Source organism: Montipora capricornis, chromosome 7 (genome assembly GCF_036669925.1).
Source record: "Montipora capricornis isolate CH-2021 chromosome 7, ASM3666992v2, whole genome shotgun sequence".
Lineage (NCBI taxonomy): Eukaryota > Metazoa > Cnidaria > Anthozoa > Scleractinia > Acroporidae > Montipora > Montipora capricornis.
Genome location: NC_090889.1, coordinates 20021814 through 20036933, shown reverse-complemented (window position 1 = coordinate 20036933; position 15120 = coordinate 20021814). Strand labels below are relative to the sequence as shown.

Genomic DNA, 15120 nt, shown 5'->3' with positions numbered 1-15120 from the left:
GTATTGCATAACCACTGTCAGTAGATTTGTAAACCATTGCTGCCAGGCATTATTTGTGTTTATGCAAGGGTTCTGGTTTAATCAGATTCACAAACTTACCAAGTGGTGGGATAAATTCCTCCTTCAAAATCAACTTTGTGACCTCACTAGCTTCTTTGCTTTCCTGAAGGATCCCGGAGTTTTGCTTTCAATTTTTCAACCTTCTTGGCTGTTGCAATTCTCTATTCATACACTGTACTAATTCATTCTTGCCATGTGTCCTTAGGCCCTGCACCAATTGACCCATCCATTGTCTACATCTGAAGTATTCGGAATACTGGTGTACTTCTTTTTGCTGATAAGGCCATCTTCGTATAAAACATGCATACTTCTCACTTTGTTTCTTAATTAAACTGTTCTCATATTCATGGATGTTGGTTTGTACAATCTGTGTACAGGTTTTTGACATTCTAATGTATTCTGCCATACATTTCTTGGGGGCAGTGTTTATAAGTGTAGTCCACATACCATGCATCAAGGACTGGTTTGTCAGGCTGGGCCAATATGTTTTTCATCCCACAGTGAACTGGCCTCAGTACCTCTAGAGTTATTTTTCTTCTTCACATAATCTGTGCCCTTGAAAGGTTTAGTTTCTCACTTGACTGCAAATCAAGCTCACTTGTTCTAGCAGGTAGTCTTGATCTTTTGTTCCTCACTTCACACTCATTTGTCAATTCATCAATCTGTCAAAATTTGACAGTTATATTAAAATTTAAAATTATTATTATTATTATTATTATTATTATTATTATTGTCATTATTATTATATTATAATTTGACAATTATATTATTTAAAAATATTATTTATTATATGTCATTAGTTAATATTTAAATATAAAGTTTTATTTATTTATTTATTTATTTATTTGTCTATTTATTTATTCATTCATTTTTTACTTTAATCTTTTGTGGGTGATGGAAAAAATAAAATTAATATAAATTAATATATGTAGTGAGGATATGAAAATAGAAATGAGACAAAGCATTGGTGACAGACATATTACTAAGCTTCCATGGACCTCCTTCTCTCTGACACTTCACTGTACTACATAACTGTCATAGCTAGGCTATAGCTACCTTTCGTTTCCTCTGACGGATTCGCTCTTCTGTGCTATGAAGTTCAGGCTGCAATTCTTTAAGTTCCACAGATTTTTTGTCAAGTTGAGACTTTATTTCTTTAATAATTATGTTCATCACAATCCAATTTCTTTTGCAATTCTTCATGCATTCCCTCCTTTTTGAGGCGACTGTACAGTCCCAATGGGAAGTGTCACTTTGAATGTACCCTAAAAGACCATTGTTTTTTTGCAGTGAAACGGGGACAAGGCGCAGAGGAAAAAGACAGATAACTCGAAGAGATGTGGAACTAAAATGGTATGGTTTTCAATTTGCATATAAATTTCGAGAAACAAAAAAAACTTTACAGTAAAAACTCACCTTGGGAGCTCTTGGGGAGCGTCAACTAAGGTGCATTCGGCTCCAATCATGCCCTAATTTTTCGCCGCTTCTGCAACAAATATGGCTTCATGAAGCTTGTGGTCCGAAGAAACTGAAAATGCCCGCCTTCTCTACGTAGAAAAGACCCAGTCCCCCCAAAAACCCATTTTCTTGGCCTATTTTAAACGGCTGGCACAAAGGCAGAAAACCGATAGGTCTTTGCGCGTTTGTTAGCGGCCATCTTGACAATTCAAGCCCAAGTTCTTGTGAAACATTTGAGGGGTAGGCTGGCCCCTGCGTGTTCTTACTTGGCAGTTGCTCAACATGTAAATTTTGAAGATCATTCCTAAAGTTTCACCTCAATCATCAAACAGATTTTAGCACCAGATTCTCTAGTTTTATCCTTTTTCTCACACATTGACTTACTGACTCCCTGAAAAAATTAGAAGTTGTTTTGTATCAGGAAGATGTTTAATTGTTAAACAGAGTTTTTCTATATACTATACTAGAAATTAAGCAACACCTCCATCACTCGGGAATCTGGAGCCCTTTGTATATTATCAGGCATTTTGATTTGATGGCATTGTAACTGAAGGTAAAGCTAAGTGACCCCAGGTTGAACACAGACGGTCCTCTGACACCAGCCATGAAATCTCAGACAGCACCCCGGTTATGGTTCCTGTAAACATCCTTACAGTCACAATACAGAGAGCTGCTGAACTGTATTCAGCCTATATTCAACAAAGTTGACTACTGTAATTGTGTGCAATGCCCTGATAGATTGTATGGAGCATGACCTGGGATTGGTTGATCATCACAGCTATGTGGGCCTCAGGAAGCCCGAAAGTGGCACAAGCACCAAGTGGAGCGCACTAGACTCTCCACCCAGCTTGGGGTCACATGACTGGCATCATTTGACGAGTAAAATCGTCTGGCGTTAGACAGAGTAAAATCTATAAGTGCCATTTGGCACTATCGGGCCTGAAGGGGTTAAACGGGGACATAGTTTTTGGATGCTGTTAGCTTAAACGGGGACATAGTTTTTGGATGCTGTTAGCTTAACCCTTTCAGGCCCGAGGGGTTCCCCATTGACGAGTAAAATCGTCTGGCGTTAGACAGAGTAAAATCTATAAGTGCCATTTGGCACTATCGGGCCTGAAGGGGTTAAACGGGGACATAGTTTTTGGATGCTGTTAGCTTAAACGGGGACATAGTTTTTGGATGCTGTTAGCTTAACCCTTTCAGGCCCGAGGGGTTCCCCATTGACGAGTAAAATCGTCTGGCGTTAGACAGAGTAAAATCTATAAGTGCCATTTGGCACTATCGGGCCTGAAAGGGTTAAACGGGGACATAGTTTTTGGATGCTGTTAGCTTAAACGGGGACATAGTTTTTGGATGCTGTTAGCTTAACCCTTTCAGGCCCGAGGGGTTCCCCATTGACGAGTAAAATCGTCTGGCGTTAGACAGAGTAAAATCTATAAGTGCCATTTGGCACTATCGGGCCTGAAAGGGTTAAACGGGGACATAGTTTTTGGATGCTGTTAGCTTAAACGGGGACATAGTTTTTGGATGCTGTTAGGTTAACCCTTTCAGGCCCGAGGGGTTCCCCATTGACGAGTAAAATCGTCTGGCGTTAGACAGAGTAAAATCTATAAGTGCCATTTGGCACTATCGGGCCTGAAAGGGTTAAACGGGGACATAGTTTTTGGATGCTGTTAGCTTAAACGGGGACATAGTTTTTGGATGCTGTTAGCTTAACCCTTTCAGGCCCGAGGGGTTCCCCATTGACGAGTAAAATCGTCTGGCGTTAGACAGAGTAAAATCTATAAGTGCCATTTGGCACTATCGGGCCTGAAAGGGTTAAACGGGGACATAGTTTTTGGATGCTGTTAGCTTAAACGGGGACATAGTTTTTGGATGCTGTTAGCTTAACCCTTTCAGGCCCGAGGGGTTCCCCATTGACGAGTAAAATCGTCTGGCGTTAGACAGAGTAAAATCTATAAGTGCCATTTGGCACTATCGGGCCTGAAAGGGTTAAACGGGGACATAGTTTTTGGATGCTGTTAGCTTAAACGGGGACATAGTTTTTGGATGCTGTTAGCTTAACCCTTTCAGGCCCGAGGGGTTCCCCATTGACGAGTAAAATCGTCTGGCGTTAGACAGAGTAAAATCTATAAGTGCCATTTGGCACTATCGGGCCTGAAGGGGTTAAACGGGGACATAGTTTTTGGATGCTGTTAGCTTAAACGGGGACATAGTTTTTGGATGCTGTTAGCTTAACCCTTTCAGGCCCGAGGGGTTCCCCATTGACGAGTAAAATCGTCTGGCGTTAGACAGAGTAAAATCTATAAGTGCCATTTGGCACTATCGGGCCTGAAAGGGTTAAACGGGGACATAGTTTTTGGATGCTGTTAGCTTAAACGGGGACATAGTTTTTGGATGCTGTTAGCTTAACCCTTTCAGGCCCGAGGGGTTCCCCATTGACGAGTAAAATCGTCTGGCGTTAGACAGAGTAAAATCTATAAGTGCCATTTGGCACTATCGGGCCTGAAAGGGTTAAACGGGGACATAGTTTTTGGATGCTGTTAGCTTAAACGGGGACATAGTTTTTGGATGCTGTTAGCTTAACCCTTTCAGGCCCGAGGGGTTCCCCATTGACGAGTAAAATCGTCTGGCGTTAGACAGAGTAAAATCTATAAGTGCCATTTGGCACTATCGGGCCTGAAAGGGTTAAACGGGGACATAGTTTTTGGATGCTGTTAGCTTAAACGGGGACATAGTTTTTGGATGCTGTTAGCTTAACCCTTTCAGGCCCGAGGGGTTCCCCATTGACGAGTAAAATCGTCTGGCGTTAGACAGAGTAAAATCTATAAGTGCCATTTGGCACTATCGGGCCTGAAAGGGTTAAACGGGGACATAGTTTTTGGATGCTGTTAGCTTAAACGGGGACATAGTTTTTGGATGCTGTTAGCTTAACCCTTTCAGGCCCGAGGGGTTCCCCATTGACGAGTAAAATCGTCTGGCGTTAGACAGAGTAAAATCTATAAGTGCCATTTGGCACTATCGGGCCTGAAAGGGTTAAACGGGGACATAGTTTTTGGATGCTGTTAGCTTAACCCTTTCAGGCCCGAGGGGTTCCCCATTGACGAGTAAAATCGTCTGGCGTTAGACAGAGTAAAATCTATAAGTGCCATTTGGCACTATCGGGCCTGAAAGGGTTAAACGGGGACATAGTTTTTGGATGCTGTTAGCTTAACCCTTTCAGGCCCGAGGGGTTCCCCATTGACGAGTAAAATCGTCTGGCGTTAGACAGAGTAAAATCTATAAGTGCCATTTGGCACTATCGGGCCTGAAAGGGTTAAACGGGGACATAGTTTTTGGATGCTGTTAGCTTAACCCTTTCAGGCCCGAGGGGTTCCCCATTGACGAGTAAAATCGTCTGGCGTTAGACAGAGTAAAATCTATAAGTGCCATTTGGCACTATCGGGCCTGAAAGGGTTAAACGGGGACATAGTTTTTGGATGCTGTTAGCTTAACCCTTTCAGGCCCGAGGGGTTCCCCATTGACGAGTAAAATCGTCTGGCGTTAGACAGAGTAAAATCTATAAGTGCCATTTGGCACTATCGGGCCTGAAAGGGTTAAACGGGGACATAGTTTTTGGATGCTGTTAGCTTAACCCTTTCAGGCCCGAGGGGTTCCCCATTGACGAGTAAAATCGTCTGGCGTTAGACAGAGTAAAATCTATAAGTGCCATTTGGCACTATCGGGCCTGAAAGGGTTAAACGGGGACATAGTTTTTGGATGCTGTTAGCTTAACCCTTTCAGGCCCGAGGGGTTCCCCATTGACGAGTAAAATCGTCTGGCGTTAGACAGAGTAAAATCTATAAGTGCCATTTGGCACTATCGGGCCTGAAAGGGTTAAACGGGGACATAGTTTTTGGATGCTGTTAGCTTAACCCTTTCAGGCCCGAGGGGTTCCCCATTGACGAGTAAAATCGTCTGGCGTTAGACAGAGTAAAATCTATAAGTGCCATTTGGCACTATCGGGCCTGAAAGGGTTAAACGGGGACATAGTTTTTGGATGCTGTTAGCTTAACCCTTTCAGGCCCGAGGGGTTCCCCATTGACGAGTAAAATCGTCTGGCGTTAGACAGAGTAAAATCTATAAGTGCCATTTGGCACTATCGGGCCTGAAAGGGTTAAACGGGGACATAGTTTTTGGATGCTGTTAGCTTAACCCTTTCAGGCCCGAGGGGTTCCCCATTGACGAGTAAAATCGTCTGGCGTTAGACAGAGTAAAATCTATAAGTGCCATTTGGCACTATCGGGCCTGAAAGGGTTAAACGGGGACATAGTTTTTGGATGCTGTTAGCTTAACCCTTTCAGGCCCGAGGGGTTCCCCATTGACGAGTAAATGCGTCTGGCGTTAGACAGAGTAAAATCTATAATTGCCAATTGCCACTAGCGGGCCTGAAAGGGTATAGAGGGGACATAGTTTTTGGATGCTGTTAGCTTAACCCTTTCAGGCCCGAGGGGTTCCCCATTGACGAGTAAAATCGTCTGGCGTTAGACAGAGTAAAATCTATAAGTGCCATTTGGCACTATCGGGCCTGAAAGGGTTAAACGGGGACATAGTTTTTGGATGCTGTTAGCTTAACCCTTTCAGGCCCGAGGGGTTCCCCATTGACGAGTAAAATCGTCTGGCGTTAGACAGAGTAAAATCTATAAGTGCCATTTGGCACTATCGGGCCTGAAAGGGTTAAACGGGGACATAGTTTTTGGATGCTGTTAGCTTAACCCTTTCAGGCCCGAGGGGTTCCCCATTGACGAGTAAAATCGTCTGGCGTTAGACAGAGTAAAATCTATAAGTGCCATTTGGCACTATCGGGCCTGAAAGGGTTAAACGGGGACATAGTTTTTGGATGCTGTTAGCTTAACCCTTTCAGGCCCGAGGGGTTCCCCATTGACGAGTAAAATCGTCTGGCGTTAGACAGAGTAAAATCTATAAGTGCCATTTGGCACTATCGGGCCTGAAAGGGTTAAACGGGGACATAGTTTTTGGATGCTGTTAGCTTAACCCTTTCAGTCCAGAGGGTTACCCCAATGACGAGTAAAATCGTCTGGCGTTAGACAGAGTAAAATCTATAAGTGCCATTTGGCACTATCGGGCCTGAAAGGGTTAAACGGGGACATAGTTTTTGGATGCTGTTAGCTTAACCCTTTCAGGCCCGAGGGGTTCCCCATTGACGAGTAAAATCGTCTGGCGTTAGACAGAGTAAAATCTATAAGTGCCATTTGGCACTATCGGGCCTGAAAGGGTTAAACGGGGACATAGTTTTTGGATGCTGTTAGCTTAACCCTTTCAGGCCCGAGGGGTTCCCCATTGACGAGTAAAATCGTCTGGCGTTAGACAGAGTAAAATCTATAAGTGCCATTTGGCACTATCGGGCCTGAAAGGGTTAAACGGGGACATAGTTTTTGGATGCTGTTAGCTTAACCCTTTCAGGCCCGAGGGGTTCCCCATTGACGAGTAAAATCGTCTGGCGTTAGACAGAGTAAAATCTATAAGTGCCATTTGGCACTATCGGGCCTGAAAGGGTTAAACGGGGACATAGTTTTTGGATGCTGTTAGCTTAACCCTTTCAGGCCCGAGGGGTTCCCCATTGACGAGTAAAATCGTCTGGCGTTAGACAGAGTAAAATCTATAAGTGCCATTTGGCACTATCGGGCCTGAAAGGGTTAAACGGGGACATAGTTTTTGGATGCTGTTAGCTTAATCTTTAACGATCAGCATATTACATGTTTTACAGGGAGGTTTCAATGAGCGACGCAATTAAGACCAGGCTGATTATCAAAGTTTATGCCCACTGTATCTTACATGAGGCCGCCCTTCAAATATCACAGCAAGCTGGCAAAAAGCATCGCTTCCATTGATTTAAAAACCAAACCCTGTAAATGCACAAAAACAGAAACAACACACACATGCAGTACTCTACCTTTTGTTTTGAAAATCTGTAATGATCAGGGCTCGACTGTTCAAAAGCCGATTAACGCTAATCCCAGATTAAAAATTAACCTTGGAGTTATATTTCTCTACTCTCAAATGTTTTTCAACACTGATATTCAGCAAAACTTTGCATGAGCAGAAGTCAACCCTGAAAGAGAAAATTAAGCAAAAGAAACTATCAACTAAAAGTTGAAAACATGAAACAAAAGTGTACGCTAATCCTGGATTAAGTTAATCGGCTTTCGAACAACCGGTCCTAGGATATTATGTGATTATGTGTTTTACAGAGAGGGAGGTTTCAATGAGCGACGCAATTAAGACCAGGCTGATTACCAAAGTTTATGCCCACTGTATCTTACAAGAGGCCGCCCTTCAAATATCACAGCAAGCTGGCAAAAAGCGTGGCTTCCATAGAATTAAAGACCAAACCATCTGAGTGCACAGAAACAAAAACAACACACACATGCACTGTACCTTTTGTTGTTAAAATCTGTAAGAATCAGTATATTATGTGATTATGTGTTGTACAGGGAGGGAGGTTTCATTGAGCGCTGCAGTTAAGACCAGGCCAAGGCTGTTGCCTAACAGGAGCCCGGTAGCCTGGGGCTCCCAAAGAATAGCTCTGGGCTCCTTAATTTTTCACAGCAACGTCTTTCACTTCATATGTTTAGCTCCTAAGTTCTCAGCGTTTAGCTCTGAGGGCCCCTTTAAAATTTTTTTAGGCAGCAGCCTTGCAGGCCATTTATCAAAGCACTGCTTCCATTTATTTTAAGACCATTAGAAAGCACATGTACATGTATTTGTTTACATCTCTTATTACAGTTTTATTTAAATTTCATTTACACTGTACTTGCAGTAAGTTAATATGTTTGTACAGTGTTACAGGTATGAGTTCATTGGGTAATGTACACAATTTCATTATTGCTCCATGCCATCCAGCTTACCTTCTCAGACTTAAAAAAGTTTTAATGTACGGCATTCTGCAAGCTGGAAAAAAGAAGTTACGTTAAGTATGTCATTTGTAATACTAGGACATGTACCGACAAATTTTGACTTTGTTTACTTACTGATACCAAGAATTTCTGAAGCTTTTAAATTTTGCGAAAAAAAAAAAAAAAAAAAAAAAACACATATTGGCTTCACCTCTCCCCCCTGCCCAGAAATAAATTAAACTAAATCCCTACCTTTGGACAACCTTTCCAGTGGCTACACTTTCCCTGTTATGAGTCGTAATACTGCAATTAAAGGGTGATTAGCACTGCCAATTATTATATAACCCTATATTATTATAAAACTACAATCAATGTGAGTCTCTTCGTCTATTGATGTACACACAGTTCACGTATCATCCGGGCGAACTTTCAGGAACGTAAAACTGTTGCCTGCCACCAGTGTGCTTGGGTTTGATTATCATAAACTCAACAAGTCAAGTTTTTTTGATTAAGAGTTTGGCTAACATGATAGTTTCTCCCTGTGTTAGGATTTTTATTTCCACATTGGTTTTTCCTGCTCTTGCGAGATACGGCTCCTGCAATCTCATTATTGGAGGAGTGTTAGCTAGCTGTAGCATCTCGGAGATTATGGGTGGGAATCCAACTTAGGGCCTGAATTTTTTTTTTCAGGCTTCTTTAGTTCCCAATTGCTCAACATGTACATGTAACTTACAACATCATTCCTTAATTTTGATCATAGTCATCAAATTGAATTTATTATCAGATAGTCTAGTTTTATCATTTTTCTTACACATTCATTTAGTCACGTCCTCCAAAAAAAAAATCTTTCTGTGTCAGGAAGATCTTTAGTTATTAAAGACACAATTCCTCTACACTATGCTAGAAAGCAACACCTCCGTCACTAGGGAATCTTAAGCCCTTGGTATGTTATCAGGCGTTTTGATTTGGTGGCATTGTCACTGAAGCTAAATCTGAGTGACCCCAGCTTGAACACAGACCGTCCTCTGACACCAGCCATGAAATCTCAGACAGCGACCCAGTTATGGTTCCTGTAACATCCTAACAGTCACAATACAGAGAGCTGCTGAACTGTATTCAGCCTGTATTCAACAAAGTTGACTACTGCAATTGTGTGCAATGACCTGTTAGATTGTACGGAGCATTACCTGGGATTTGTTGATGATCACGACTATGTGGGCCTCGGGAAGCGGGAAAGTGACACAAGCGCCAAGTGGAGTGCACTAGACTCTCCACCCAGCTTGGGGTAACGTGGGTGGCAACATTTGGATATCTATCCTTATTCTATATTTGTTTTATGAAACAGGATATGAGGAGAGGTGTTGCTTTCCTACTCACAGCTAATTAACAACTACCTGTGGTGCTGTGCTTCGACACCAAACATGGTCCTGTCCAGCGGTACCCAGAGGCGTTTTCGCATGCTTTCAGCAAAATATCGTGAGCTGCGCCCTTTTGCAATTCAGTCCTAATACTGCAAGTAAAGGGTGATTAGCACTGCCAATTATTACATAAGTCTATATTATTATTAACTACAATCAATGTGAGTCTATTCGGCTATTGATGTACACACAGTTCACGTGTCATCCGGGCGAACTTTCTCAGGGTATGGTGTTTTTAGTTCTCAGGCCATGTCCATAGGGACTCGTCACGCATTCATTCCAAGAATGCGCCATCATCTTACCATTTTTCACAAATGCTTGATATCAATAAATTATTAACAAAAAGGAAAAAAAACGACCTGTTGCTGTTTTAATCTGTAACGATCAGCATATTACATGTTTTACAGGGAGGTTTCAATGAGCGACGCAATTAAGACCAGGCTGATTATCAAAGTTTATGCCCACTGTATCTTACATGAGGCCGCCCTTCAAATATCACAGCAAGCTGGCAAAAGGCATCGCTTCCATTGATTTAAAAACCAAACCCTGTAAATGCACAAAAACAGAAACAACACACACATGCACTCTACCTTTTGTTGTGAAAATCTGTAATTTATCAGGGCCCAAAAAGAAAAAAAAGAAGTTACGTTTTAAGTATATCATTTGTAATACTAGGACATGTACAGACAAATTTTGACTTTGTTTACTTATTGGTACCAAGATCAATTTCTGAAGGTTTTTAATTTTGTGAAAAAAACAAAAAGTTACACATATTGGCTGCACCTCTCCCCCCCCCCCTCCTTCCTTTCCAGAAGTTAAATTAAAGTAAATCCTGGAAGAAAAAGAAGTTTTTTTTATGTCTGTCATTTGTAATACTAGCCTAAGGACATGTACAGACAGATTTTGACTTTGTTTAATAATTACTGATAGCAAGAATTTCTTGGCTTCACCTCTCCCCCCTGCCCAGAAATAAAATTAAATTAAATCCCTACCTTTGGACAACCTTTCGAGTGGCCACACTTTCCCTGATATGAGTTGTGATAGTACTAGATAAGTGCAGATATTGCAACCAGCATTGTTTGATTTTAACATTCCACACTGTCAGAACCTGTCATCGCCCTCCTTCACTCTCTTTGGGATGTATGATTCTCGTCTTTGCTTGTAGGAAACACTGTAGGGGTCCATTTCCCGAAGCCAAACTAAGGTGACATACTCATGAAACTCTTCTTCAGATTGCATGCGTTCTTTATGTACATTGCCAACTTCACATGCTTGACCTCACGGCCTTGAATCGAGTTTAGTCCAAGGTGGTGTGGCGTGGTACGGCATATCCCAGAGTCCACACAGGTGGGTTCACGCCATTTAAAAACAACAAAATTGCTTTAAAATAATCTTGGCACAAGGTCTTCACATCACCTACTTGTGCTTTGCTTACCTCAACCCTTAAATAAAGGGATGCTGAGTCCCTAAGTTTCAGTCCAACAAATGCCAGTACATGGAGTTTGAGAATTGAACTTTGTGACAGTGTTGAAATTGACAAGACCTCCTGAATTAAGGAAGGGAAGTTCCATGAAAAATTCTTTGATTCCAATCCTGTAAAGCGGTAAGAGAAAGAAATGCCCTTTTTCCTCTTCCCCCCAAACCATCACACAAAGGAATTGTAAAGCCTGTTACACTTTGCAGTTTCTCTCACACATGTCAGGAATTTGATCGGTGGCGAAGTATCTGGCATGTCTGATAAAGTTGTGGCTGATTTAAGTTGGGAATCATTAGTGTATTGCATAACCACTGTCAGTAGATTTGTAAACCATTGCTGCCAGGCATTATTTGTGTTTATGCAAGGGTTCTGGTTTAATCAGATTCACAAACTTACCAAGTGGTGGGATAAATTCCTGCCTTGATTTCTCCTTCGAAATCAACTTTGTGACCTCACTGTCTAGCTTCTTTGCTTTCCTGAAGGATCCCGGAGTTTTGCTTTCAATTTTTCAACCTTCTTGGCTGTTGCAATTCTCTTTTCATACACTGTACTTCCATTCTTGCCATGTGCCCTTAGGCTCTGCACCAATTGACCCATCCATTGTCATTTTGTCATTCTGGCTTACATTTGCAAATGGTGAAAAGTAAAACGCGCAGTTGTTTAGTTCGCCAGACATAGATGATGTCCACTTCATGTCACAGGGGACCAGCTTCATTCTGAATGTTATCTGATGGCCTTGTGGAGTAGTTAACTGCTTACCTTCACTTTCTGCCATTTCTCCTCTGCTTAAATGATCTGTGTAATGTTTCATTAATGGGCTGTCCTCAGGTGAATTTGACCCCATCAGTAGATGATTGTTATTACAACTTTGCACCCTGTGTAATAGGTTTAGGATGCTAACGAGGTATGCTGCAAATTGAAACCAATGATTAAAACATATGTTCTTGGGATAAATATTTACAGCTTGTAACTGAATCTAGCATCAACATTTTAAGACTGGAGAAGACAATTAGTAATTCAGAGATCTTTGCAGTGAAGCACCAAAGAAAAAACAGAAACAAAACTTTGAAATTAAGCAACTTTATCTTAAGGGTTAAACCACCCCACCCCAGGTGAATTGAAATTACAAGGCACAATTTCATGTAAGTAGTCTAAAAAGGTGTAGGAATAGAATTAGTGTAGATATGCTGAAAAATTTGCACAACAACAATGAATGTAACTGCATGAGCTTGACTGCTTGGAGAAATAAATAGCAGTAGGTACTGTATAATGATTGCCCTGTGTATGTGCTATGTTTCTAGAAATATAATTACCAGTGGCAGTGTAATCCCTTCCAAATGGTGCCCCATCTGCCCCAATAGCAATGTATGGGCATTGAACCAATGTAGACAAGGAACTCTTTCATCGAGAAAGAGATACAGGTCAGCAAGCTTCAAGAGGAAGGGCTTTAGAGGTCTGTACACTCCAGGAAATGCCTCAACATTAAATTTGGCAGCTTAGTGTTTCTAGATCTATGATCTCCCCAATGTCAATGTTTCGGAAAAAAACTTGCCAAGGATTTGTATGGCACAGTCTTGGGAACTTTACATTTCTTCATGAATTCAGTTTTGTTGTTTTTAGATTTTCTTGCACTTTCCTTTACTACATCTGAAGTATTCGGAATACTGGTGTACTTCTTTTTGCTGATAAGGCCACCTTCGTATAAAACTTCTCACTTTGTTTCTTAAACTGTTCTCATATTCATGGATGTTGGTTTGTACAATCTGTTGTACAATCTGTGTACAGGTTTTTGACATTCTAATGTATTCTGCCATACATTTCTTGGGGGCAGTGTTTATAAGTGTAGTCCACATACCATCAAGGACTGGTTTGTCAGGCTGGGCCAATATTTTTTTCATCCCACAGAGAGTTTTTTTTGTTCTTCGCATAATCTGTGCCCTTGAAAGGTTTAGTTTCTCACTTGACTGCAAATCAAGCTCACTTGTTCTATCAGGTAGTCTTGATCTTTTGTTCCTCACTTCACACTCATTTGTCAAACTGTCAAAATTTGACAGCTATATTAAAATTTAAAATTGTTATTGTTATTATTATTATTATTATTATTATTATTATTATTATTATTGTATTAAAATTTGACAATTATATTATTTAATAATATTATTTATTATATGTCATTCGTTAATGTTTAAATAGAAAGTTTTATTTATTTATTGATTTATTTTTTATTCGTTCATTTTTTACTTTAATATTTTGTGGATGATGGAAAAAATAAAATTAATATAAATCAATATATGTAGTGAGGATATGAAAATAGAAGTGAGACAAAGCGAGTGAGAGACATATTACTAAGCTTCCGTGGACCTCCTTCTCTCTGACACTGCACTGCACTACATAACTGTCATAGCTAGGCTAGCTACCTTTCGTTTCCTCTGACGGATTCGCTCTTCTGTGCGGTAAAGTTCAGCCTGCAATTCTTTCACAGATTTTTTGTCAAGTTGAGACTTTATTTCTTTAATACGTTCATCACAATCCAATTTCTTTTGCAATTCTTCATGCATTCGCTCCTTTTTGAGGCGACTGTAAAGTCCCAATGGGAAGTGTCTCTTTGAATGTGCCCTAAAAGACCATTGTTTTTTTGCAGTGAAACGGGAACAAGGCGCAGAGGAAAAAGACAGATAACTTGAAGAGAGGTGGAACTAAAATGGTATGGTTTTCAATTCTTCATGCATTCGCTCCTTTTTGAGGCGACTGTAAAGTCCCAATGGGAAGTGTCTCTTTGAATGTGCCCTAAAAGACCATTGTTTTTTTGCAGTGAAACGGGAACAAGGCGCAGAGGAAAAAGACAGATAACTTGAAGAGAGGTGGAACTAAAATGGTATGGTTTTCAATTTGCTTATAAATTTCGAGAAACAAAAAAAAATTTACAGTAAAAACTCACCTTGGGAGTTCTTCAGGAACGGCAACTTCGGTGCATTCGGCTCTAATCATGCCCTAATTTTTCGCCGCTTCTACAACAAATATGGCTTCAAGACACACCATCGGAAAGCTTGTGACCCGAAGAAACTGAAAATGCCCGCCTTCTCTCCGTAGAAAAGACCCAGTCCCCCCAAAAACCCATTTTCTTGGCCTCTTTTAAACGGCTGGCACAAAAGCAAGGGCAGGCGCTTGTAATATAATACAGGAAACTGGCAATTACTGAAAACCAAATCCATCCTTTAAGATAATTTGCAGGAACGTTTTTCTCACACATTCACTTACTCACTCTCTGAAAAAATTAGAAGTTGTTTTGTACATGTACATGTATCAGGAAGATGTTTAATTGTTGAACAGAGTTTTTCTATACACAACACTAGAAATTAAGCAACACCTCCATCACTCGGGAATCTTAAGCCCTTGGTATGTTATCAGGCGTTTTGATTTGGTGGCATTGCAACTCAAGGTAAATCTGAGTGACCCCAGCTTAAACACAGACGGTCCTCTGACACCAGCCACGACATCTCAGACAGCGACCCAGTTATGGCTCCTGTAAACATCCTTACAGTCACAATACAGAGAGCTGCTGAACTGTATTCAGCCTGTATTCAACAAAGTTGACTACTGTAATTGTGTGCAATGACCTGATAGATTGTATGGAGCATGAACTGGGATTGGTTGATCACACGACTATGTGGGCCTCAGGAAGCGCGAAAGTGGCACAAGCACCAAGTGGAGTGCGCTAGACCCTCCACCCAGCTTGGGGTCACATGACTGGCATTATTTGGCCATCTATGCTTACTCGATCTTTGTTTTATGAAACAGGTGCTATGAAGAG

At 41.1% G+C, this 15120-nt stretch overlaps 1 protein-coding gene across 4 annotated transcripts in view; it reads left to right on the top strand.

The window, feature by feature from the left end:
- Nucleotides 1–15120, top strand: part of LOC138057392 (tetratricopeptide repeat protein 28-like) — a 75673-nt gene that overhangs the window by 14567 nt on the left and 45986 nt on the right. The window contains exons 4-6 of one of the 4 annotated variants that reach the window (XM_068903418.1): nucleotides 1351–1413; nucleotides 13951–14013; nucleotides 14122–14184. The exons of 1 other annotated variant lie outside the window; for it this stretch is intronic. The gene's annotated coding sequence lies outside the window, so the exon portion shown is untranslated. The remainder of the gene's footprint in view (nucleotides 1–1350; nucleotides 1414–13950; nucleotides 14014–14121; nucleotides 14185–15120) is intronic. 2 more of the 4 variants (XM_068903417.1, XM_068903420.1) reach the window with 2 other exon arrangements.